Below are 26008 nucleotides of genomic sequence, written 5' to 3' on the forward strand. Positions count from 1 at the left end.
AGAGTTCAATAAACTTCAAAAAATGTGCACTATGTTCAGTATCTTAAACCTTTTGCAAGAACAATTTATTATTTTACGTGCATTTGCGTGGGATGATGTCATCACGCAGGTACAAGATAGAACGAGGCCCATCACTGGATGAGAAGGAAGGGTGGGCGGGAGGAAAGGAAGGAAGAGGAGGAGAAGAAGGTGGAGAAGCTACCGCAAAGAGAGAACACAGAGGCTGATGTTAAGATTCCACGCTGTACCTTTACAGGTTGTTATGAATGTTCTTAAGGGATGGATGTGTACAGGGCTTTGTATGTTTAGGTGGGCAATTATATCTTATCAATTGGATCAGAGGTTATTGGGTTGTGTGTTCTTTCTTGTGGTGAATTAAGTTTAAGCGTGTGTGGCGGCTGGGACACTAAGCTGCCACAGAATTGGGATGTGTGCTTCTGGCAAGATATCTACTAGATATCTTGGGGCACTGTGATTGCCAGACCTAGCGGGTAAAAGACCCCCCCAATTTAATTTTTACAACAGCATATTTGTGTTTTGCTTGGTGTGTTGGTATGTACACACAGGCTTGCTTGGTACTACTGAGGTCAGAAGGACGTGGGATCCCTTGTAACTGGAGTTACAGATGGTTGTGAGCCAAAATCTAGTTGCTGAGATTGAATGGAGGTCCTCTTCAAGGGTAGTAAGTGCTCTTAACAGCCGAGCAAACTCTATAGCCCCTTGCATTCAACATTTTAAGCAATCTAAAGCAAACTACGTTGTATTGGGGAAAGTAATATGTTATATGAAAATTCTGTTTTGTTTCATGAAAGTGACTTGAGTCCCCACAGGCATTGGTCTGGGGACAATTCTAGAACCACTGTGCTGTGGATACTGAGGACATCAGTGTAATTTGTTATAGCAGTATTAAACGCCTTTCCCATCCTGGTAAGTCCTATATATTCAGTCTTTCACTGTGTTTCAGTCTCTAGGAAGATCTCCTTTGCAGTCATTTCTCAGCACTGCTAACCATCACTGCCTCTTTCTTTCTTTTTGCTAAAGAAGAAATACTTTTTGTGATGGTCCTTGGAGCTCAACTTGGAGACTGTTAGTTTTATGCAGTCACTGATATGAAATTGTGGATTTTTCTGTATCTCCATATTTATAACCAGATATTTTCCCTAGCCATATATAGTTTATACATTAAGAAAAAAGTAACCCCCCAAACAATCCAGACTGTTGCCAATGCTTGTTGTTGGTCAAAACTGATGGTAAGGCTGTATTTGAAGACAACACTTACACAACTCATTGAACACGAGAAGTCGAACTGGTGCATACATAAATCCTTCACCCTTGCTGACTAGTGTTTCATAGTACTGGAAAGCATGCTGCCAAGGAGAAAGGTATACACCACCCCAACTACAAACCTTCAGTCTACAATGCTGTCCTGTCTGAAAAATGTACTAGCTAGGGTAAGAGTGCCACAAAGCTCATGGAGGAACCAGTCAGTATCAGATTGGATTTAAGGCCCATTTCATGAGATGGAATCTATCTGTGACACAACAGTGTCTAAGGGTGGCTAAGAATCTGAGGCTTAGATAGATCAGGGACCTAGTATAAAACTAAATAGTACTGCTAAAGGAATGTGGCAGTAAAGTGACTCCTAATGGCATTCTGTTATACTCATAGATCAATGTCTTGCTCAGTCATCATTGGAGAACCTTCCTCCTGCAGCAGACGTGGATAAACACAGAGACCCATGGCCAAACAATTTGCAGAGTGAAACACTCAGTCCGAAATGGGATGTACCCATCAAATTCCTCCACTTAGGGCTCAGGAAACCCCTCAGTAGACAAGACAAAAAGATCATAAATGCAAGAGAGGATGGAGAACACCGAAGAAAGACTTATAAACATAGCAAGACCTTCCAAATACAGCAGGACTGATAAACAGGAAGTCAGAGAGATTGTGGCAGCATGCACAGGGCTGGCAAGGGTCTGAGACTGATGAGGACCCAGTTCTGAGAGAGGAAATGGACACAAGCCAACATCCCTAACACTGAAGTTATCTCCAATTGATCACTTCTCTCAAATGAAAAATTAGATTTCTACAATGGAGTCTCACTAAGTATACACAAACCAAACTTAGGGGCAGGCCCCTTGCCAAGAAGTAAAGGAATAAAACTACCTCAATGGCATTATTGGAGGTTCCTCATCTCATAAACCTTTCTCGGACTTTTTTTCCTTGCAAGTCCTCTGCATATATTTTATGGTTTCTGGCTTTTATTTCACTAATGGTATTTCTATGTGTTCTGAATCTATAAATGTTTCTTGTGCTTTTTCTTTGACTTATTCTGGTTTGTTATTATTTTTCTAATTTTTATTGTTGTTTTTTAGATACCTGTTTGTATCCTAATGATAGAAAGAAAGGAGTGGATTTGGAGGAGTGGGGGAAATTGGGAGGACCTGAGAGGAGTTGGGAGGGTAAAATAATAATCAGAATATAGTCTTTTAAATTTTCAATTAAAAGAAAGAAAAAAAGATGTCTGATGGTGATTTATAATATATTTGGTGATGTCTGAATACTCTTTTATTAGAGAAAGCCCTAATTCTGATGTTTAAACGGTCTTACCTGGAGCTGAGATAGCTCAGATGGTTAAAAAGCACATTGCTCTTCTAGATTACCCATAGAAGTTCCCAGCACCCATCTTTGTGACCCAGCTTTAGCTCCTGGGAATCTGGCGACATCTTCAGTCCTCCAAGGGCATGTGCACACATAAACAAAAAATAAATCTTTAAAACAATAAGTAAATTGTCTTCCTTGGTGTACTTTTTCTTTTTCTGCACAGTATAATTTCATCAATGAATAAATAACCCTTGAGAGATGAGGACCAAAGTTCTGATGGAGTGTTTATGTGTGTGTGTGTGTGTGTATTTCCCTAACTGTTCTCCTTAAAAACACTGGTACTTTTTCAAGTTCAAAGGCATTTGAAAACGATGTCAATGCCAATTCCTCTTCCAATTCTGGGGTTGGGGGCACTGGCATCTTATCATGATATTTATCTACTGAGGAATGCTTTTACCAAAACTGACAATTTTGTTGCCAGACAGAAAAGCCTATTGGATAATGTGTTGTGAATTTACTTAGAGACATGGATTATGTGGATGCACAATTATTGACCTGACAACAGCTTTATTCTATGCTCTCTTTGTGCATACTAGTGCTTTGTCTCCCTCCCTCTTCCCTTCTGGTTACCCTATTCCTGCATCTGCTTGCCAGAGATAACCCCTTCCTTCCCTCTCGGCCTGTCTCCCTTACTTTAAGACTCACCTGATTCCACTCTTCAATTCCTTCCTCAGTAATACAAAGGAAGAGGGAGAGAAGACAGATAAATAATACAGAGGATGTTTGAAAAATCCATGCGAAAGTGTATATTTCATGCTTACCTAAATACATAAAACATATATAAATGTACACACACACACACACACACACACACACACACACAAACACACACTCGAATGACCTATAGTCTATCTAACAAAAACTCCATTACTAAGTGTCAAAAGCCTTCTTTAAGATTGTTGGTCAGGGGAGTCTATGAGATTCCTCTCAAACACCACAGGCTGTTGGCATTGCATTTGGTTGCCTCCTGAATTTTAAAATAATACCCTATTACTGAAGACACCAAATATTTTGGACCCAGGACTTGGAGGAATGGACCTGGAAATGACCTAGAAGCTTCATCCTGAGGACTAGCTCTCACAGTGAAAGGAGATATGCAATCTACCAAAGGAAGGACAAATTCAATAATCTTTTGCAGCTATGACACCTATAAATACCAATAACCAGCATGGGAAGATATCCCTAACGGTGTAATAGTGACATTGTACATGGGATGAAACCAAAAGCTGTCTAGACTTAAGGCCCATTCAGTAGCAGAGAATTCATGCCTAGCAATATAAATCTAACCAATTACCCTTGGCTCGTGATGTCAACTGACCCTACAGGGTGGCGTACTACTAACACTTTTTTTTTTTATTAATTTGAGTATTTTTATATACATTTCAAGTGTTATTCCTTTCGGTTTCTGGGCAAACATCCCCTCCCCTCCCCTTCCTTATGGGTGTTCCCCTCCCACCCCTCCCCCATTGCCCCCTCCCCCAACAGTCTAGTTCACTGGGGGTTCAGTCTTAGCAGGACCCAGGGCTTCCCCTTCCACTGTGCTCTACTAGATATTCATTGCTACCTATGAGGTCAGAGTCCAGGGTCAGTCCATGTATAGTCTTTTAGGTAGTGGCTTTTAGTCCCTAGAAGCTCTGGTTGCTTGGCATTGTTGTACATATGGGGTCTCGAGCTCCTTCAAGCTCTTCCAGTTCTTTCTCTGATTCCTTCAATGGGGGTCCTATTCTCGGTTCAGTGGTTTGCTGCTGGCATTCGCCTCTGTATTTGCTGTATTCTGGCTGTGTCTCTCAGGAGCGATCTACATCCAGCTCCTGTCGGTCTGCACTTCTTTGCTTCATCCATCTTGTCTAATTGGGTGGCTGTATATGTATGGGCCACATGTGGGGCAGGCTCTGAATGGGTGTTCCTTCAGTCTCTGTTTTAATCTTTGCCTCTCTCTTCCCTGCCAAGGGTATTCTTGTTCCCCTTTTAAAGAAGGAGTGAAGCATTCACATTTTGATCATCCGTCTTGCTACTAACACTTTTAAAAAGTAAATATAATTTCTAAATACATTCTAATAATTACCTTTGTACATACAGAAAAGCATAAGTCACCTATCATTACAGAACCATTTTTGTGGCAGGCAGGCAGACCGACAGACAAACAGATGTGAATACAGAAAAGCACCACTGGTCACAAGGCAAAGAACAACTGGCTGTGGGGTGCCCAGGCCCCAGTGATACATCTACAACACAAACACTACCTGCGAGGATGTACATTCAGGAAACAGCACAGGAAAGTGTCTGGAAAGACTAAGAGCCGGAAGACCAGGAGGTTTGCTGTGGGATTGTCTTCTATAGTCTGCCTCTGTAAAATCTCAACAATCAATGATAGCCTAAGCAATACCTGATCAACACTGCCACCTGACATGTCAATGTAGATGGATGAAATGAAACAAAGTGCTATCCTAGATGAAAAGCTATAGGCAATTAAGGACTGTTAATAAAGAGAATGATTCCCCCTATTTATTCAATATAGTTCTCAAAGTCCTAGCCAGAGCAATCAGACAGCAAAAAGGAGATCAAAGGGATACAGATTGGAAAGGAAAAAGTCAAAATATCACTATTTACAGATGATATGATAGTATATTTAAGTGATCCCAAAAATTCTACCAGAGAACTACTAAACCTGATAAACACCTTCAGCAAAGTGGCTGGGTATAAAATTAACTCAAATAAATCAGTAGCCTTCCTCTACACAAAAGAGAAACAAGCCGAGAAAGAAATTAGGGAAACTACACTATTCATAATAGTCCCAAATAATATAAAACACCTTGGTATGACTATAATCAAGCAAGTGAAAGATCTGTACAATAAGAACTTCAAGACTCTGAAGAAAGAAATTGAAGAAGATCTCAGAAGATGGAAAGATCTCCCATGCTCACGGATTGGCAGGATTAATATAGTAAAAATGGCCATTTCTGCCAAAAGCGATCTACAGATTCAATGCAATCCCCATCAAAATACCAATCCAATTCTTCAGAGAGTTAGACAGAACAATTTGAAAATTCATCTGGAATAACAGAAAATCCAGGATAGCTAAAACTATCCTCAACAATAAAAGGACTTCCGGGGGAATCACTATCCCTGAACTCAAGCAGTATTACAGAGCAATAGTGATAAAAAACTGTATGGTATTGGTACAGAAACAGGCAGATTGACCAGTGGAATAGAATTGAAGACCCAGAAATGAACCCACACACCTATGGTCAGTTGATTTTTGACAAAGGAGCCAAAACCATTCAATAGAAAAAAAGATAGCATTTTCAGCAAATGGTGCTGGTTCAACTGGAGGTCAGCATGTAGAAGAATGTAGATCGGTCCATGCTTATCACCCTGTACAAAGCTTAAGTCCAAGTGGATCAAGGACCTCCACATCAAACCAGATACACTCAAACTAATAGAAGAAAGAGTGGGGAAGCAACTCGAACACATGTTCACTGGAAAAAATTTCCTGAACAAAACACCAATGGCTTATGCTCTAAGATCAAGAATCGACAAATGGGATCTCATAAAACTGCAAAGCTTCTGTAAGGCAAATGACACTGTGGTTAGGACAAAACGGCAACCAACAGATTGGGAAAAGATCTTTACCAATTCTAAAACTGATAAAGGCCTTATATCCAAAATATACAAAGAACTCAAGAAGTTAGACCGCAGGGAGACAAATAACCCTATTAAAAATGGGGTTCACAGATGTAGATCTCTCCCAAGAGAGACAGCCAGAATACAGCAAATACATAGCTAATGCTTATCATTAAACCAGGAAAATAGGTCCCCGTTGAAGGAATCAGAGAAAAGAACTGGAAGAGTTTGAAGGGGAACCGAGACCCCATATACCCAAGCAATGCCAAGCAACCAGAGCTTCCAGGGACTAAGCCACCTAAAGACTATACATGGGGAAGGACTCTTCTAAGAGCACCAGGAAGGGGGTCCTGCCAAGGCTGGAACCCCATGAACGGGATTGTTGGGGGGGGCGGTAATGCAGGAGGATGGGAAGGGGAACACCCATAGAGAAGGGGAGGGGGAGAGGTTAGGGTGATGCTTTGGCCTGTAAATTGGGAAAGGGAATAACAATTGAAATGTAAATAAGGAATACCCAATTTAATAAAGATGGAAAAAAAAGAGAATGATTCCTCCCCAGAGATGAACCCCTTTATTCATTATTTAATGCTAAGTTGTCATCCTTAAAAACATATACACATGAGCAACACTAAATTAGTTCAGGACACTGTATTTATCCATGTATACCTAATGATGATAATTAAGGAAAACAGAACAAAGGAAAAGAAAAAGAAGAGAACATAGGATTGGAGAGATGATTGTTCAGCAGCACTGGCTCCCCTTCCAAAGGACCCAGTTCAGTTCCCAGCAACACATGGCAACCAGCAGTCATCTTTAAATCCTGTGCCAAGGGACCAGATGCTTTTTCTGGCTTCACAGGCATCAGGCATGTATGTGGTAGACAGATAGCCATATAAGGAAAGCATTCATATATATATATATATATATATATATATATATATATTAGGGTTAAATAAAGATGACACGAGATAGATTTCTTGAGAGTCCCTGAGGGGAGTTGAAGGGAGAAAATTGGAATCAATAGAGTCACAATACATTATATACATGTATGAAATTTTGAAATAATAAAAACATTTAAATAAAAAGGCTGCAACTTCAAAAGAGTGAGTACATGTACTTGAGAGGAAAAGTGGTGGTGGAATATGGGAGAAATTGAAGGGAAGAGAATCTAGGATGGATTTGACCCAGATGTATTATATATTTGTATTGAATTCTTAAACAATGATTAAAATATATTTAATTTTGAAATATTGTAAAAAGATTTATTTACTTTTATTTTGTGTTTATGAGTGTTGTACCTGTACATATGTAAGTGCAGTGGGTATGTTCCTGATTCCAGAAGACTGAAGAAGAAGGCGTATGATCCCCTGAAACTGGAGTTATGAATGGTTATGAACCATTGTATGGTTTCTGGGAACAGAACCTGAGTCCTCTGAAAAAGCATCAAGTGCTCTTAATTGTTGGCCCATCTCTCCAGACACATGTTTCAAAATTTTAGCTCAAGAAGTTGATTTTTATTCCCTTTTATATTTTCATCTACTTTAATTATGAGTATTTTGATATTTGCATAATATTTTTGTCCCCTGACTTTACCTATTTTCTCCTTCTCTGCTATAGTTTAGCAGTAGTTTTCTTTTTCCTTATCCCAACTTTTAAATTTTTCATTCTTTTTTCTTCACTTTTTATATTTCATTTATTATTTATTGTGTATGTGCATGCATGTATGTTTGTGTATGTGCTTATGTATGCATTCATGGAGAACCTGTGGATGTCATATGAGGAACAAAGACCATCACCTACTTACAAAAGCACTGGAGTCTTATGTTAGTGAAAGTGGGGCAGTTTCTTTTCTGACTACAAAGTTGGACATCAGCTGAGAAGAGCAGCATTGCTTGGCCCTCAGTTTGTAGAACTGTTTTGGGAAGGATTGGGAGGCATGGCCTTATTAGAGAAGGTGTATCACTGGGGACAGGCTAGAAAGTGGGACAGATTAAAAGGTATGGCCTTATTGGAATGGGGGTAGGTTTCAGAAGCTCATGCTAGGCCAAGTGGCCCTCTCTTTGCCTGTACCTGTGGATAAGATGGAAGCTGTCAGATACCGTTGCAGCTTCATGCCTATTGCTTGCCGCCATACTGCCCTCCATGATCATCACAAACACACACTCTAAAACTAGAAGGAAGCCCCATATTAATGCTTTCTCTCATAAGACTTACCTAGGTCATGGTGTCTCTTCACAGCAATAGAACAGTGACTAAGCCACTGAGTAATCAGGAACCAGGAAGGTTAAGTCTTACATGTCATCTAGGTCTTATCTTTCCTTCTATCTTTACAATTAATCGTTTTCTCTACCGAAATCATGAAATCATGCATGGCTTCATCTGTTCATTTTACTTGTTGTTTATTTTTATTTGTTTTTTAAATATTTATTTTTATTTGTGTATATATATATATATATATATATATATATATATATGAGCACAGAGTCCAGGGGATGGAGTTATAAGGTAGTGAACTCCAGGATGTGGATGCTGGAAACTGAACTAGGGTCCTCTCGGGAAGAGCAGGAAGCACTCTTAACTATTAAGCAACCCTTATAGCCCTACATCTTGTTTATTTTAAAGTTTATTAAGTATTTATTAAGTAAATGCGCATTAAGTGACTGCACTTTCAGGCACTATGAATTCTGTTAGTAATTTTTACTATAAACTTATTGTTTTCGGTAGGGGTGTAGCTTAGCAGATTTTTGGCTGTGGTGGATAGATAAATTAACAGATTCTAGCAAGGGTCTAGTGCTTTTTGTTTACCTGTCTTTGGTCCTAAGCTGGTTCAAGACACTTTAAAAATCTTCAAAATTTTATTTTTCATTGTATCTCCTTTCAACAACTGGGTCTTGGGACAGATTTGAACTCAGATCATCAGACTTGGCAGCAGATGCTTTTACTCACTGAGTTATCTCTCTGCCCCCTTCTCATTCTTATTTGAATTTGTTCTTGAACTTTGTAATTATTGAAGACTTCTCAGTTTTTTTCTTTTTTTGTATCTTGTCTAATGTGTCACTTTTTTCCCCTTCCCTTCTCCTCCTTACTTACTTCCCTACTCCTCTTACTTTCTTTTGATTTAAACTTCCACCCTTATATTTTCTTCTTTCCTTGCTTCCTTCCTTTGTGTACTCCTTTCATTATGTCTATATTTATCCTGCATAATATTTAATTTCAGAGCACACTCCCATTTGTGGGGTTGTGGTCATTGGTGATGTATTAGTGAGTTCTCACCAAATATAATCTACTTGTACATCTTGAAAAGTTTGCAGCTGTTGCAAAGTCTGTTTTCTCCTCACTTAATGGTACTGAGAATTAATTTCTTGATTGTGTGCTATGTTCAGAGACTTTGGGGTAAGATGGCAGATTAGAAGGCACATCTGTGTGACTCCATGAAGGAAAACAGAATAATGCACAATACTCTATATTCCTGAAAGAGACAAGAGCCATAAATAAATTTATCAAACCAAGTTTCCATGACCAGTTTCCATGGAGAAGCAGGGAAGAGGAGCTTCACATCAACTTGTTTTGTCTATGAAAAGCCCCAGGAAAGCATTTTGATCACACACAAACACTGTGGGAGAAGTTAGCTGGATGACCAAGGATTGATTACACAACTCTCAGTGAGGCTCAACAACTAAAGACATTGAAGTCAAGCCTCAGTTCCAATTTGCAGTACTCCAGCTGAGATCAGTTGGAACTGCTAGACCATAGCTCACCACCACCCCACCTCACACCACCCTGGATACACACAACTTCATGAAACATCCTAAGGGATTTGGCACAGCAGAGCAAGGACTGACCTGATCCATGAGCCCTGTGGATGCTCACTGGTGATCAATTGGGGGCCATGAAAGTGGGGATGAATGTGGTACTGCATAACTGATGCTACATCCTCGCCGAAGCTGCAGCAGGTTACCAGGAACCCTCCAATGAGGCCTCTTTCCTTCTATCCTCAATATGCCAATGTCGTGATTGACAGTAACAGAAGAGATTAGTGCAGAACCCAAAGGTAGGTAGCACTGAGGTTTTTTTTTTTTTCCAAGTATCAATTCTGTTTTGTCAATTGGAAAACTAGACAATCCTTCAGTGCAACAAGGTATTAATTAATCCTCTTCCTCATCATCACCAGCTCCAGCACCACCCTGGCCTTTCTTGGCATTCTTCCTGTTCACTCTGCCTGGGCGGCCACCACCATAAGGAGAACGGAGGGAGAAGTCAATGTGCTTCTGGGAGTCCTGATGAACCATGAAAGATGGGACAGTCACCACCTGCTTGTGGACCCTGATATGACACTGGCAGATGAGCACATGGGCATGGTGAATAGATTTCGGTCTGCAGCCATCTCTCCAAGAAATCAATTTTCAGGATTATATAATCCAGCTTCATCTTGCCCTCATCCAGCATCCTAATGTGAACAAGTCACCTCAGTAGAACGCTGCCTTCAAACAGACATTGAGGATCCTTCTCGTCCAGCGTCAACAGCTCCCGGGCAGCCTTATGGATCTTTGCCAGGGTAAATTTGACACGCCACACCTCACGTCTGTTCCAGAGTTCATACTCTCCAAATAACTTCCTGATCGAGATGTGATTTCTTGAAGGGTCTCCGTGGGGTCGCATAAACTTAACTTCTGGTGACCTGCACGTTGACTATGTTAGTCCTGCTGCAACTATGAACTCAGCCTGTGACAAAAAGACCAGCACTGAGGTTTCTATAAACCTCCGTGGGCATAGAGCTCAGGATGACTATTAACTGTGAAAGCCAGTGTGATGTTGAAAATCTGGAGCAGTCTCCCTAGCAAAGGCTGCCACTGCCACTGAGATCAGTGGGAACTGGCAGCAAGGGATCATACCCTATCTTCTCAGACATAGTGCTGCCCAGATAGAGAGAATCAAGGAGAGAACTGAGAACCATAGTTATCAAATCAGCATAGTTGTACAAGGAGCTCAATCCAAAAGAGAATCCATGTAAGCTTCTCTAGGAAAATGAATATCCCAATATGGTTTTATGAATTTGCACTGGAATTGCAAATTGCACATCCTAGATCAGCTTACTTTACTACATGAAACATCACAAGAGTAAAAGAATCCAAAGCCTATTTCACCCAGAAGAAATACTGATATATATATATATGTATATATATTTGTAATCTAGTATATTCATCATACACTTTATCTTTTTGTTATATACATTTTTGGAATTTTTAATCTTTACACTTGCATAAATATCTCATAATGCTCTTGCTTTAGTCTGTATATTACTGAGTTATGTTTAATGGTTGTATGTTTCACCACACATTTTAATGTTGTATACTCTCTATAAAATCTTTCTACACACAATTCATTCTCTCTCATTCATACCTCTTTTCCTCTTTCTCTCTTTCCAATGTCATCCTTTGTCATTCTTAACTATAATTTTTAATAGATTTAATAATTAGAATTTTGTGGACACTAAGAGTAACCCAACATTTTTTTCCCACTCAATTTTTCCCTCAGTTGATCTAATACTACTATCTAACCTCGCCCATATGAATCTCAGTAACTAATAGCCTAACACACATCATTTGATCCATCTTTGTTTATCCCAGTAGTTTATTGAAGTTAAAGTGATGGTACTTTTTTTTTTCCGGAGCTGGGGACCGAACCCAGGGCCTTGTGCTTGCTAGGCAAGCGCTCTACCACTGAGCTAAATCCCCAACCTCGTGATGGTACTTTTAAAGTGACTAATATAACATTTGCATAGAGGGCTCTTTAGTAATTATGATCACTTTTGCAGTTACTTTTCTACTCTTGGAATAATATAGGACTCAGGAATGAGTACATAAAATGAAGATTTAGCTTCAAACTTCAACTCTATCATAACCTAACTCTAATAATAGCAACTTACAGTTGCAAATACTTCAACTGAAAGAATACAGCAGAAAAAAATCAAATAAACAAAATAATAATATATACCCAATTCATTAATATGGAAAGAGGTGAAAAATCAAGGAAATATATCACCATCCTTGAAAAATATTAAATTTATAGTAATGGTTCATGATGAGGGTGAATTGGAATATATATATCACATATATATTTATATACTTTATTTTTATAGTTATAGGAGCCATTCAGAATGGAAGAAGTAGAGCTTTACAATGGATTTTAAACTTTCATTATTGAATACATTTGAGTGCACTTATTCACCACCAAAATCAAAGATTCATGACAGTTAACACTAGAAAAAAGTTTTATATCCTCTTTCATAACTTGTCTCTATTATCTACATTCAGTCTTTCTTCATTTCTTAATACCTAGTCATTCTTGTTCTCTTTGTACATGTTACACTATACCCAGATGTATACATACATACATACATACATACATACATACATATATACATATATACATACATACATATATACATACATACACACACTATTGGCTAGAATTCACATTTGAGAGAGATCATGTAGAATTTTCTTTTTTGAGATTGTATGGCCTCACTTAATACACATTCTAAGTCCATCCCTGTTCCTAAAAAATTTTGTGGATTACATTCTTCTTTAGAGCTGACGACTAGGCAGGGAGGGGTACTTCTGCCAGGGAAACAGACAGGCTGACATTAGATCTTCACCACTCCTTATGCTCCTCCTCCCTCCCCCCAATCTCATCTCTAAACTGTACAGCAGAAGATCCATTGCAGCTTCCTTTTCCTCTCTGACTCCATCCCTAATGGATGAAAAAGACCTTCTCCTTCAAGCCTTCCCCCAACTCATCTGTAGCCATGCCTCAAACACAAGCAGACATTACCTCTGAGTACACCAACTGAGCAGCCAGGAAAATGAGTAAGCTAACTGAAGACCTTCATCTCTTTCTCCTCTCCTCCATACCACCCCAGTCTCATCCCTACCTCTGCAACAGAACACCTGCTGGAGCCTTCCTTCCCCACCTCTGTGCACATCTCCTGTGGATCCCAGACCCTCCCTCCTAACCTCTTTCCCCAGACTTGTTGTTTTATCCTGCCCTCAACTCCCAGGCGTCCTGCTAATCTGCAAGCCACCCTGTCAAGGAACCACTTAAGTTGACTATAGATCTTCCCCATACTTCTGTCCTTCCAAATCCAATGACCCAGTCTCATCAATAGGGCTATAATAGGCCTTCTGGGGTGACCTCTCTTCACTGTTACTCTGGTTCCGAGGAGACGAATTAAGCCTTTCCTGGTAGAATGAATACGCTGCTTTTCTCCCTCCTGTGAACCCAAACTCCAAACACAGGGGCACTCAAGTTTGTAATAGAAACACTACTACAGCTGAAATCACATATTGACCCACACACACACTGAAAGTGGGAGACTTTAATGCCCCGTTCGATAAATGGACTTGTCATTCAGAAAAAATTAAACAGAAATGTGGGAACTAACTGAATTTATAAATCGAATGGACTCAATAGATATTTTCAGAACATTCTGCTCAAACACAAAAGAGTATACCCTCTTCTCAGCACGTCAAGAAACTTTCTTCGAAGTTCAGGTTTGACCACATTCTTGGTCACAAAGCAATTCTGGACAGATGCAAGAAAAATGAAAGAACAACCTGTATCCTATCAGACCACCACAGATAAAATCTAGATATCAACAACAACCAAAAGTTAACAGAAAACTTATGAACTCACCAAAACTGAACAAATCCGTACTAAAAGAAAAATGGGTTCAAGATAGAAACAAAGAAATTAAAGACTTTCTATAATTGAAGAACAATGAATACAAAACACAGCCAAACTTATCGGATATAATGTAGATTATTATAAGAGGCAAGTTCATAGATTTAAACATTAAAAAAAAGTAACCAGAGAGGTATCATATTAGCAACTAAAAAGCTGTAAACAAAAAGAAGTAACTACACCCAAGAGGAATTGGCAGCAAGAAATAAACTGGGGATGAACTCAATAAAATAGAAACAAAGAGAACAATACAAGGAATCAAAGAAATGAAGAGGTGGTTCTTTGAGAAAATCAAAAGATAGACAAACCCTTATCCAAAGTAAAAAGGCAGAGAGAGAAGATCCCATTAACAAAATTAGAAACAAAAGGAGGTAAATAATAGAAAACAAGGAGATCCAGAGACCCATAAAGACATACCTTATATACCTGTGATCCACCACACTGAAAAAATCTAAAAGAAATGCATAATGTTCTTGATACCTACACTTACTGATGTTAAATCAAGATCTGATAAGCAATTTAAATAGACATTAAAAACTCGCAAAAAAAAAAAAAAGCCAATGGCTGGATATTTTTAGAGCAGAATTCTGCCAGACTTTCAAGGAAGAGGTAACAGGAATACTCAAAATTCCAACTCAATTCTTCACAGAGTTAGAAAGAGCAATTTGCAAATTCATCTGGAATAACAAAAAACCCAGGATAGCTAAAACTATCCTCAACAATAAAAGGACTTCAGCGGAATCACTATCCCTGTACTCAAGCAGTATTACAGAGCAATAGTGATAAAAACTGCATGGTATTGGTACAGAGACAGACAGATAGACCAATGGAATAGAATTGAAGACCCAGAAATGAACCCACACACCTATGGTCAGTTGATTTTTGACAAAGGAGCCAAAACCATTCAATGGAAAAAAGATAGCATTTTCAGCAAATGGTGCTGGTTCAACTAGAGGTCAGCATGTAGAAGAATGCAGATCGATCCATGCTTATCACCCTGTACAAAGTTTTAAGTCCAAGTGGATCAAGGACCCACATCAAACCAGATACCTCAAACTAGTAGAAGAAAGAGGAGAAGAGTCTCAAACACATGGGTACACTGGGGGAAAATTTTGAACAAAACACCAATGGCTTATGCTCTAAGATCAAGAATTGACAAATGGATCTTATAAAAAACTGCAAAGCTTGTAAGGCAAAGGACACTGTTAGGACAAAACGGCAACCAACAGATTGGGAAAAGATCTTTACCAATCTTACATCCGATAGAGGGCTAATACCTAATATATACAAAGGACTCAAGGAGTTAGACTCCAGAGAGCCAAATAACCCTATTAAAAATGGGGTACAGAGCCAAACAAAACATTCTCAGCCAAAGAATATCAAATGGCTAAATAGCACCTAAAGAAATGTTCGGGGTTGGGGGATTTAGCTCAGTGGGGGGTTGGGGATTTAGCTCAGTGGTAGAGAGCTTGCCTAGCAAGCACAAGGCCCCAGGTTCAGTCCCAGTTCAAAAAATAGAAAAAAAAAAAAAAAGAAATGTTCCACATCAGGGAAATGCAAATCAAAACAACCTTGAGATTCCACTCCACCCCAGTCAGAAATGGCTAAGATAAAAAAAAAAAAAAAAAAAAAAAAAACCTCAGGTGACACACAGATGCTGGTGAAGATGTGGAGAAAGAGGAACACTCCTCCATTGTTCGTGGGATTGCAGACTGGTACAACCATTCTAGAAATCAATCTGGAGGTTCCTCAGAAAATTGGACATTGAACTACCTGAGGACCCAGCTATACCTCTCCTGGGTATATACCCAAAAGATGCTCCAACATATAACAAAGACACGTGCTCCACTATGTTCATAGCAGCCTTATTTATAAAAGCCAGAAGCTGGAAAGAACCCAGATGCCCTCCAGAGGAATGGATGCAGAAAATGTGGTACATCTACACAATGGAATATTACTCAGCTATCAAAAATGATGACTTTATGAAATTCATAGGTAAATGGATATAGAACTGGAAAATATCATCCTGAGTGAGGTAACCCAATCACAGAAAAACACACATGGTATGCACTCATTGATAAGTGGATATAGCCCAAATGCTTGAATTACCCTAGATGCCTAGAACAATGAAACTCAAGATGGATGATCAAAATGTGAATGCTTCACTCCTTCTTTAAAAGGGGAACAAGAATACCCTTGCAGGAATAGAGGGCAAAGATTAAAACAGACACAGAAGAACAACATTCAGAGCCTGCCCCATGTGGGCCCATGCCTCCATACAGCCACACAATTAGACAAGATGGATGAAGCAAAAGAAGTGCAGGCTGACAGGAGCGGGATGTAGATCTCTCCTGAGACACAGACAGAATACACAGCAAATACAGAGATGAACGCTAGCAGCAAATCACTGAACGAGAACAGGACCCCATTGGAAGGAGTTAGAGAAAGAATTGAAAGAGCTGAAGGGGCCTGGTAAACCCCATAAGAACAAATGCCCACCAACCAGAGCTGCCAGTGACTAAAAGCCACTACCTAAAAACTATACATGGACTGACCCTGGCTCTAAACCATAGGTAGCAAAGAGGATGGCCTTGTTGGGCACCAATGGGGGAAGCCCTTGGTCCTGCAAAGGTTGGAACCCCCAGTGCTGGGGAATGTTGGGGTGGGGGGGCAAGAATGGGGAGTGGATTGGGAGGAACACCTTTATAGAAGAAGGGGGGGGATGAGATAGCGGGCTTATGTCCAGGAAACCAGGAAAGGGAATAACATTAGAAATGTAAAAAGAAAACTTCTGGGGGAATCCCTAACCTCAATCTGTATTACAGCACAATAGTAATAGAAACTGTATGGTATTGGTATAGAAGCACACAGGTTGACCAATGGGTAATCGCAATTCTTCACTCGGTAGAAAGGCCATATCAACAAAAATAAACATACCTAGCTCAATATAATAAAAATATCCTAGTTCAATGATACCATATATTAAATGGAAGATGAGGGCTGTGGAGAGGCACATGAATCTCCATAGGAAGAGAAAATAGAATAGATTTTGTTGGTGGAGTGGGGTTGAATGGAGATGAAAGGTTGTGGGGTGTGTGAGAAAGAATGGAGAGATAGAGAGTGTGTATGGTGAGAGATAGCTGGAACTGAGGGACAATTGGAGGGTGGTGTGGAAAGCTAGTGCAATGGAAACTTAAGAATAATAACATAAAGAAAATAGACCTTTTTAGAGCATTCCATCCATACATTGCAGAATACACATTTTTCAGCAACCCATGGAACTTTTCCTATGTAGGTCTGATAATAGGACAGAAACTAAGTCTTAGCAATTATAGAAATATTGAAAGAAATTCTTAAACTGTATTTGATCATAATGAAATTAACTAGAACCCAAATGCAAGTGAAACATATAGCACATAAACATACTCATAACAGTGAAGAATCACAAAAAATATCCAGAAGAAAAAATGTAAATTCCAAGAATTAAATAAACTACAACATACCAAAACCTATGGGTTACAAGAAAAGCAATGTTTATGGCTACAAGTGCCTACATTATAAAATCCAGAGATATCTCTATAAATAACTTGATGATGTACATTAGATTCATGGGGTGGGGGAGAACTAGCAGTAGCCAAACTGAAAATTAGTATACTAAAAGATGTAATCAAGAAGGAGGTTGGGAGGACCCTCTAGAATGTACCGGAGACCTGGGAAGTGAGAGATTCTCAGGACTCAAAGTGTGGGGGGGGGTAGATGAAATATCCTACAGTGGGGAGTGGGAACTTATTGAACCCACCTCCAGTAGAAAGACAGGGCATCAAGTGAGGGATGGGGTTGCCATCCCACAGTCAAAGCTCTTACTATAATTGTTCCTGTCTGAAAGAACTGCAGAGATGGAAGGGAAAGAAGGTCCAGGGACAGGCCCAAAGTGTGTTCCAGCTCAAGGGGAGGCCCCAAGGCCTGACACTATTACTGAGGCTATGGGGCATTCACAAAAAGGGACCTACCATGACCGTCCTCCAAAAGACCCAGCAAGCAGCTGAAAGAGTCAGATGCAGATATGTGCACCCAACCAATCACCAGAAGCTGCTGACTCCTGTGGTTGAATAAGGGAAAAGTTAGAGGAAGCTGAGGAGGAGGGCAACCCTGTAGGAGGACCAGCAGTCTCAATTAACCTGGACCCCTGAGATCTCTCAGACACTGGATCACCAACCTGCAGCATACACCAGCTGAGATGGGCCCCCCCAACACATATACAGCAGCAGAGGACTCCCTGGATCTAGGTTGGGGTCAGAAGATGCACCCTAACTCTCAAAGAGACTGGAGGCTCCAGGGAGTGAAGAGGTCTGGTCGGGTGGGTGAGGTGGAGACATCCTTGTGAAGACCAGGGAGGCGTGGAGGGTATGGGATGTGGAACTCTCAGGGGGTGGATCAGGAGGGGAATAAAATCTGGAGTGTAAAAATAAATAGATTAGATAGGGATAGATGGATGGATGGATGGATGGATGGATGGATGGATGAAAGCAGAAATGAATGAAACGAAAAAAATTTCAAACATAATACTTTGCCAACTGCACCTCTCAGAAACAACACTCCAATAGGTATACTTCTAAATGTTGAGTGGAGATGCCATCACATGCTGGTTTGCCATGTCTTTCTCATGAACTCAAACTTCTTACTCTTTGGAGACATGCTATTGCTGCCCAACAGAAGTCACTTCAAACGATCTGTCACTTGAAAGACAAAAAGTACAGATATTGTGGACAAGGCCATCTATTACTTCAAAGCAACTATGAATTAAAAATGAATCCTAACTCCACAGGAAGACCAACATAATTAACTATCTTGTACCCTTAGGGTTCTCAGAGTCACACACAGCTGGAGCTAGGCCTCCCTTCACGTATGTAGCAGATGTGCAGCTTGATCTTCATGTGGGTCCTGAACAACTGGAACAGGGGCTATTCCAAAAATCTGTTTCCTGTATGTGGGATATGTTTTACTAGCTGGACTGCCTTATCTAGCCTCAGTGGGGCGTAAGTACATAGCTTCAGAGAGACTTGAAGTGCCAGGGGGGAGTATACCCAGGGGACGCCTTATCTGCTCAGAGGAGAAGGGGAGGAGGCAATGGTGGGAAGAATTGTCATTGGGGGTGACCATGACGGGGGGGGGCAGTGAGCCAGATATAAAGTAAATAAGTTAGAAAAAAGATTCAGCTTAAAGTGCTTTTCATCCCCCTTCGAACCTTTAGGTTCATTGAGATATGATCATGGTTCCATGAATAAGTTCAAAGTCTGGGAAAATATGCATTTTGAAGTATTAAAATAAATCCAATACAAACTTTATGATTATATTTATTCTACTTCAAATTAGTGGAAGTTTTAACAAGATTAATTTTAAATTCTATATAAGTCCTAAAAAATGAATTGGCATACTAATTATGAATAATACTATTTGGCTTGTGATTCAATCATCAAAGATACTTAAACCTTGATATAAATCAAGACCCATCAAAAGTGTAGGAATACTACTTCCCCTAAAAATACAAGTAAAAGTTTTTCTACATTAATATGAGTCCAAAGTTGAACATGTACACTATTATTCATGTTTTCACAAATAGAAAGGTTGAGATATTCACAGATATTTTTACAATTATACCTTAACACCCATAATATTCTAACTGCTACATATGACTTTTCAGTTTAAGTAGAAAGTCTAAAGCCTCATCAAAAAATACATAGGTTTAATTGGCTAGATTTCTGAACAGTTACAGATTTTATTGCAATTTATTATAATAAAATGAGAATACATTAAATTGATGTCCATTAGTTAAAATCTCACTTGTATGAGACAAGGAAAAAAAATTGTAAAAGTTCACTTGGATAACTGCCCCTTAATATGGACATAAATTTATTTGAAACCTCAAAAAAAAAATGAATCCTAAAGACCCAGATCTATATTACTCTCTACATTTATAAATGATTAAATAATCTCCCAACATCCCTTTAAACTTTAAAGCAATTCCAAAAATGCAAGATGGGAAAGTCATGTACATACCAGGATCTGCCAATTTCCCCATTCTAAGAGTGCCTGCTTTTCTACTTAATACAATTTATAACAACCTTACAAACAGAACAATGAAGTAAACATACATATATACACACAACAACTAAGCCCACAGACTGGACTGAGGACCTATAAACATGTTTTTGACCCTCAGAATAATAAGCAAGTATTGGACTTGTTTTTTTTTGTGGAAAGACAGTTTGGTCCTTTGCCTTTATCTTATAAAGTTTTATATGGAAGAGATAAGAGAATATATCTTTACCTGAAAAGCTCTTGATCAAGAATTCTGGTAAGAGGGGTTAGGAATTTAGCTCAGTGGTAGAGCGCTTGCCTAGGAAGCGCAAGGCCCTGGGTTCGGTCCCCAGCTCCGGAAAAAAAAAAAAAGAATTCTGGTAAGGTTTGGGGTTATGACTAAAACAACTCCTAAGATTGATCAAAATCTATAGTTTCAATGGATGCTAATTTGTACTTTGATTAGTCATAAATAAAAAGATTGCCAAAGATAGGATTCCTCTTTAGAGTTGAATATACCCACAGAAATCAAATAAAGAAAAATTCAATAATTAAAGATGGAGTTAAAAGAATGTAGGCCAGAGAGAAAGGAGGAGGGAGGAGATGGAGTGAGGGGAGAAGCCATGGCGGGTGATGTTAAGATTCTGCTCTGTGTATTTACAGGATTGGAGAAACAAAAGCAGAAATTAAGATTCTGAGTATAGGCGGAGGTGCAGGTGAAATTGACCTTCAGATTCTCTCCAAAGTCCAGGCTCAGTACCCAGGAATCTGTATTAACAATGAAGTTGTAGAGCCAAATGCCGAACAAATTGTCAAGTACAAAGAGCTTGTAGCAAAGACATCAAACATGGAGAACATAAAATTTGCTTGGCATAAGGAGACATCATCTGAATATCAAAAACGTGTAGTGGAAGAAGACGAAGAACCTCCAAAGTGGGACTTTATTCATATGATTCAGATGCTATATTATGTAAAGGATATCCCAGCCACCCTGAAATTCTTCCACGGTCTCTTAGCTGCCAATGCTAAAATTCTCATTATTCTTGTGTCAGGAACTAGTGGCTGGGAAAAGCTATGGAAAAAATATGGATCCCGCCTACCCAGGGATGACCTCTGCCAGTATGTCACATCTTCTGATCTTGCTCAGATACTGGACGACCTGGGTAATAATATGAATGTTATGACCTTTTTGTCCACTATGGACATAAACAGACTATTTTATTGATGGTAATGAAAATGGAGACCTGCTTTGGATTTTTTGACAGAAACCTGCAACTTTATCAAAAACAGCACCACTGGATCTCAGGAAATTATGAAAGATCTTCAAGAGCCTGAATTTAGTGTTAAGAAAGAGGGGAAAGGTACTTTCAACAACAATCTGAGTTTTATAGTGGTTGAGGCAAATGTATAAGTCATAAGTATTAAGAACTCATATTTTGACCAAATGCTGATTTATTTACATATTAAATACATATTATTTAAATATTGAAGTTAAAATTAATCCCATAATAGAATACAGTATTATCTCTTATAAATGAAATCTACAAATTTCCAAGACAACTTAGACTTTCTTAAGAACTGAGCCACTTCCAGTTGTGACCTTAAAAGCTAATACTCAGGCTAAACACTGCCCAACTGGAAACATGTGACTTGAGTTTCATTAGCTTACTGATAGTAAAGTTCTTTCCATTTTCTTAGTGTACTGGAAATTTTTGGAATAGTAATAAATATGTCATCAAAAAAAAAAAAAAAGAATGTAGGCCAAAGAGACATTAACGGAAAAAGAAAGACATAAATCCTGAACTCCTGTTTGGTTTCATGTATTCTTCCAGAATAATCATATATTTTTAAATAAGCTCTCTTAAAGAGAAAATTGAATGATGAAGTCATGAGATCATTAAACTATTTAAGCAATTTTATATCTGTCGGTAAAATATAGCTAGAAATATACTAAGGCAATTTGAAAAATTAAATATGAATTTATATTCCTTAATGTTATAGATAATTTGGAGAAAAATAATAATAGTAGTAAATTTTTAAGAACTGACAATGTGCAAAACATGTTTCCATTTTCTCATTCTCTCTCTCTCTCTCTCTCTCTCTCTCTCTCTCTCTCTCTCTCTCTCTCTCTCTCTCTCCTCTCTGTTGAATTTGTGCAAAAGACATGATGTGTAGAGAAAGAAGGCGGCTTTGTACAGACTTAGTTATCTCCTTTTTACTGTGAGAGCTCCAGAATCCAACTCAGGTCCTCAAGTTTGGGGAAAAGTGCTTTTATCCTTGGAACCAACTTTCCAGGCCCCATCTGAAATGTGTAAGCAAAATAAAAACTGAGATTCCGGAAACAGGAAGAGTGAGATGTGTCAGTATGAGACCTAATTAAACTGAATATTTGTAGTCATTGCTTCTGAGAGTCCATATGGATCAACCAATTATAAGGTGTGATTCATAGACTTCACATTTATACAGGGGTAGTCATCACACAAATCAGGCAGGTGTCTCTGTATGAAAAGCTCAATGATGCTCTAATTTGTGGGTGTAGAAAAATATGGATGAGTTGAAAACATTAATAATTTTGGCCAAGAAAAGAAACTAAGATATTGCTTCCATGGTTACATCTTTTGATTGGTCAATAGAGTGAAATCAACCAGAGGTACACAGTACAGCAATAGACATGTGATTTTTTACCTATGTAACCTCTAATGCATTGAATTTATGAGAATTTGCTTATTATAATTTTCATTAAATTGTATACTTCCTTGGTAATTTACACCAAGATAATATTAGAACTTGTCATAGGTGACAATAAATGAATTGTTTCATGATAGGTTAATATAAATAAAAACTATTCAGTTCCTTTATTCGTATATGACATTTTAATATTACTTGGATTTGCCTTATTTCTTTCCTTGTAATGTTAGCAAAATTTTTCAAATTCAGAATGTAATCTTTGGGCCTCCCTCACGGAGCAAGATGATATGAAGTATATCACAAAGAGCATTAGCATAACATTATCACAAACAGGGATTTCTGTAGAACCATTTTATGACAAACTATCATACATCTTAAAAATAAAGTATACTTTGCACTACCTGAGGACCCAGCTATACCTCTCTTGGGCATATACCCAAAAGATGCTCCAACAAATAACAAAGACACATGCTCCACTATATTCATAGAAGCCTTATTTATAATAGCCAGAAGCTGTAAAGAACCCAGATGCCCTTCAACAGAGGAATGGATACAGAAAATGTGGTACTGAAATGGAATATTACTCAGCTATCCTAAACAATGACTTTATGAAATTCGTAGGCAAATGGTCGGAACTGGAAAATATCATCCTGAGTGAGCTAACCCAATCACAGAAAGACATACATGGTATGCACTCATTGATAAGTGGCTATTAGCCCAAATGCTCGAATTACCCTAGATGCACAGAACACATGAAAGTCAAGAAGGATGACCAAAATGCGAATGCTTCACTCCTTTAAAAGGGGAACAAGAATACCCTTAGGAGGGGATAGGGAGGCAAAGTTTAGAACAGAGGATGAAGGAATGGCCATTCAGAGCCTGCCCCACATGTGGCCCATACATATACAGTCACCCAATTAGATAAGATGGATGAAGCAAAGAAGTGCAGGCTGACAGGAACCGGATGGAGATCTCTCCTGAGAGACACAGCCAGAATACAGCAAATACAGAGGCGAATGCCAGCAGCAATCCACTGAACTGAGAACGGGACCCCCATTGAAGGAATCAGAAAAAGAACTGGAAGAGCTTGAAGGGGCTTGAGATCTCATATGAACAACAATGCCAAGCAACCAGAGCTTCCAGGGACTAAGCCACTACCTAAAGACTATACATGGACTGACCCTGGACTCTGACCTCATAGGTAGCAATGAATATCCTAGTAAGAGCACCAGTGGAAGGGGAAGCCCTGGGTCCTGCTAAGACTGAACCCCCAGTGAATGTGATTGTTGGGGGGGCGGTAATGGGGAGGATGGGGAGGAACACCCATATAGAAGGGGAGAGGGAGGGGTTAGGGGGATGTTTGCCCAGAAACTGGGAAGAGGAATAACAATCAAAATATAAATAAGAAATACCCAAGTTAATAAAGATGGGGAAAAAAAGAAGGGGAAGAGGGATGGGATAGGGGGCTTATGTCCAGGAAACCGGGAAAGGGAATAACATATGAAATTGAAATGTAAATAAAAAATACCCAATTAAAAAAAGAAAGAAATAGAATTATTCAAAAGTTCTTTAGTGAATACCACACAAATTTTAAATAATATCAATGTATTGTGTTATACAATTTTATATAGATTACCAGGGTCATTGCTGAATTCAACTGTATTCATATAACAAAATGGTGTTTGACTAACGAGGTTTGTTTTAGTTGGGATCTTCGGCACTTCCATATGGAAAATGAAATTTCAACCAGCCTTACCAATGGTAAATTTGAAAAAATAAATATTACCAAGACTTACCACAACAGTCTTCTAGGGCCAATAGGAAAAGAGACCAGAATGCAGATATGTAGACAGTAAGACTTTGAATTACTGTGGAATGATTCAATAATAGAACTGATCTCAATATTTACCATCTGATGAGAAGACCTGATACATCCATAATATGTCTATATATGAACATTATATTATCATCATGCATACCTCAATATGTGCATAAGCATCCATAATATTAATTACATATAAAATATATCAGTAATTCTTATAGCTTACAAATGTTAAATATAAGACAGATTGAATTTCCAGAGCTTCCATGTTGTGGAAATAAATTACAGGTTTTAAGTTTATTTTTTTTCAAGCTTGTTGATTAAATTTATGCCTATGGATATAAATTTAATAGATTTTCCAAATTTTCCCTGAAAAAAGGTATACTTTAATTTTGAAAGAACTAAGTTTAATGTGAGTAAAATTACAAATTTTCTAATGCATTTAATTAAGAACAAAAGTAGAAAACTCCAGAAAGTCATATAACAATATATAAAACCTGAAGGTGAATATCCTTCTTACATAAACAGCTCTCCCGCTGGTTCTTCACATCTTGAACACGAAAAATTGAATACTGACCTCACTCAATCCTTTGTGCCAAAATCCCCTTTTTGATACTTCATCTGTTCACAGGACTCATAAATGATAAATTTAATGTTTTTTTTCTATAATTGTTGAAAGACATTGGTAGGGCAAGCAAGAAGAATAACCAAGTGAGACATGGAAATATTAGTTCCAAGTATTTTGTTTGGTTTTCCTGGAAGATAATTGTTCGTGTTCTATTGTGCCTGTAGCATTAAGTTACTATTGGTACTCGTGTGCTTGTGTCCATTATTATTCTTGTACAGCATTTCTCATACACAGACTTCTGTGATTTTAAGAGGCATCTATAAGGTGCATTGATCTATGCCAGGACTATGATAAAACTCTTAAGTCACAGTCATTCATATCATAACCATTCATTTTGGTGAAGATAAAGAACACAAGATACGTCAGAATGCTAGCTCCAAGCAATTCTTCAAATGCACGGGTATGTTTTACTCCTACTGTGTCCACCTTTGCTCACATTCACAGAGCGCTAGGAGCCTCCTACTCTGGATAGGGTTGAGACTAGGCAGAGTAGGGACTCGGCTCTGGCTTTAAAGACTGAGGGTCTCCGGATGCTCTAGCTCTTTAACTTTACCGAAATGCTGATGATAACCTCTAAAATGTCCTAAGAACTTTCTTGCTTTTCCTGAGGGTAAAAGGCTGCTGACTTAGGGGATTGACACCTGTAGCCTAACAACGGGGGATTTAGTAATATGGTCTATGTTCTATCTTAGAAGGAATTGCACTGTTCTAACTTTCAATCTGCTAGCAGAAGTCACAGGGAGAAAAAGGGATGCTTTGAA

The 26008-nt window shown here is 38.7% G+C and overlaps 2 pseudogenes; one reads left to right on the top strand and one right to left on the bottom strand.

Annotated features, from left to right (window-relative positions):
- Positions 1-10365: 10365 nt before the first annotated feature.
- Positions 10366-20110, bottom strand: LOC116888051 (annotated as a pseudogene).
- Positions 20111-20776: 666 nt separating this feature from the next.
- Positions 20777-21520, top strand: LOC116888052 (annotated as a pseudogene).
- The last annotated feature ends 4488 nt before the right edge of the window (positions 21521-26008 follow it).

This window comes from Rattus rattus, chromosome X (assembly GCF_011064425.1).
Source record: "Rattus rattus isolate New Zealand chromosome X, Rrattus_CSIRO_v1, whole genome shotgun sequence".
NCBI lineage: Eukaryota > Metazoa > Chordata > Mammalia > Rodentia > Muridae > Rattus > Rattus rattus.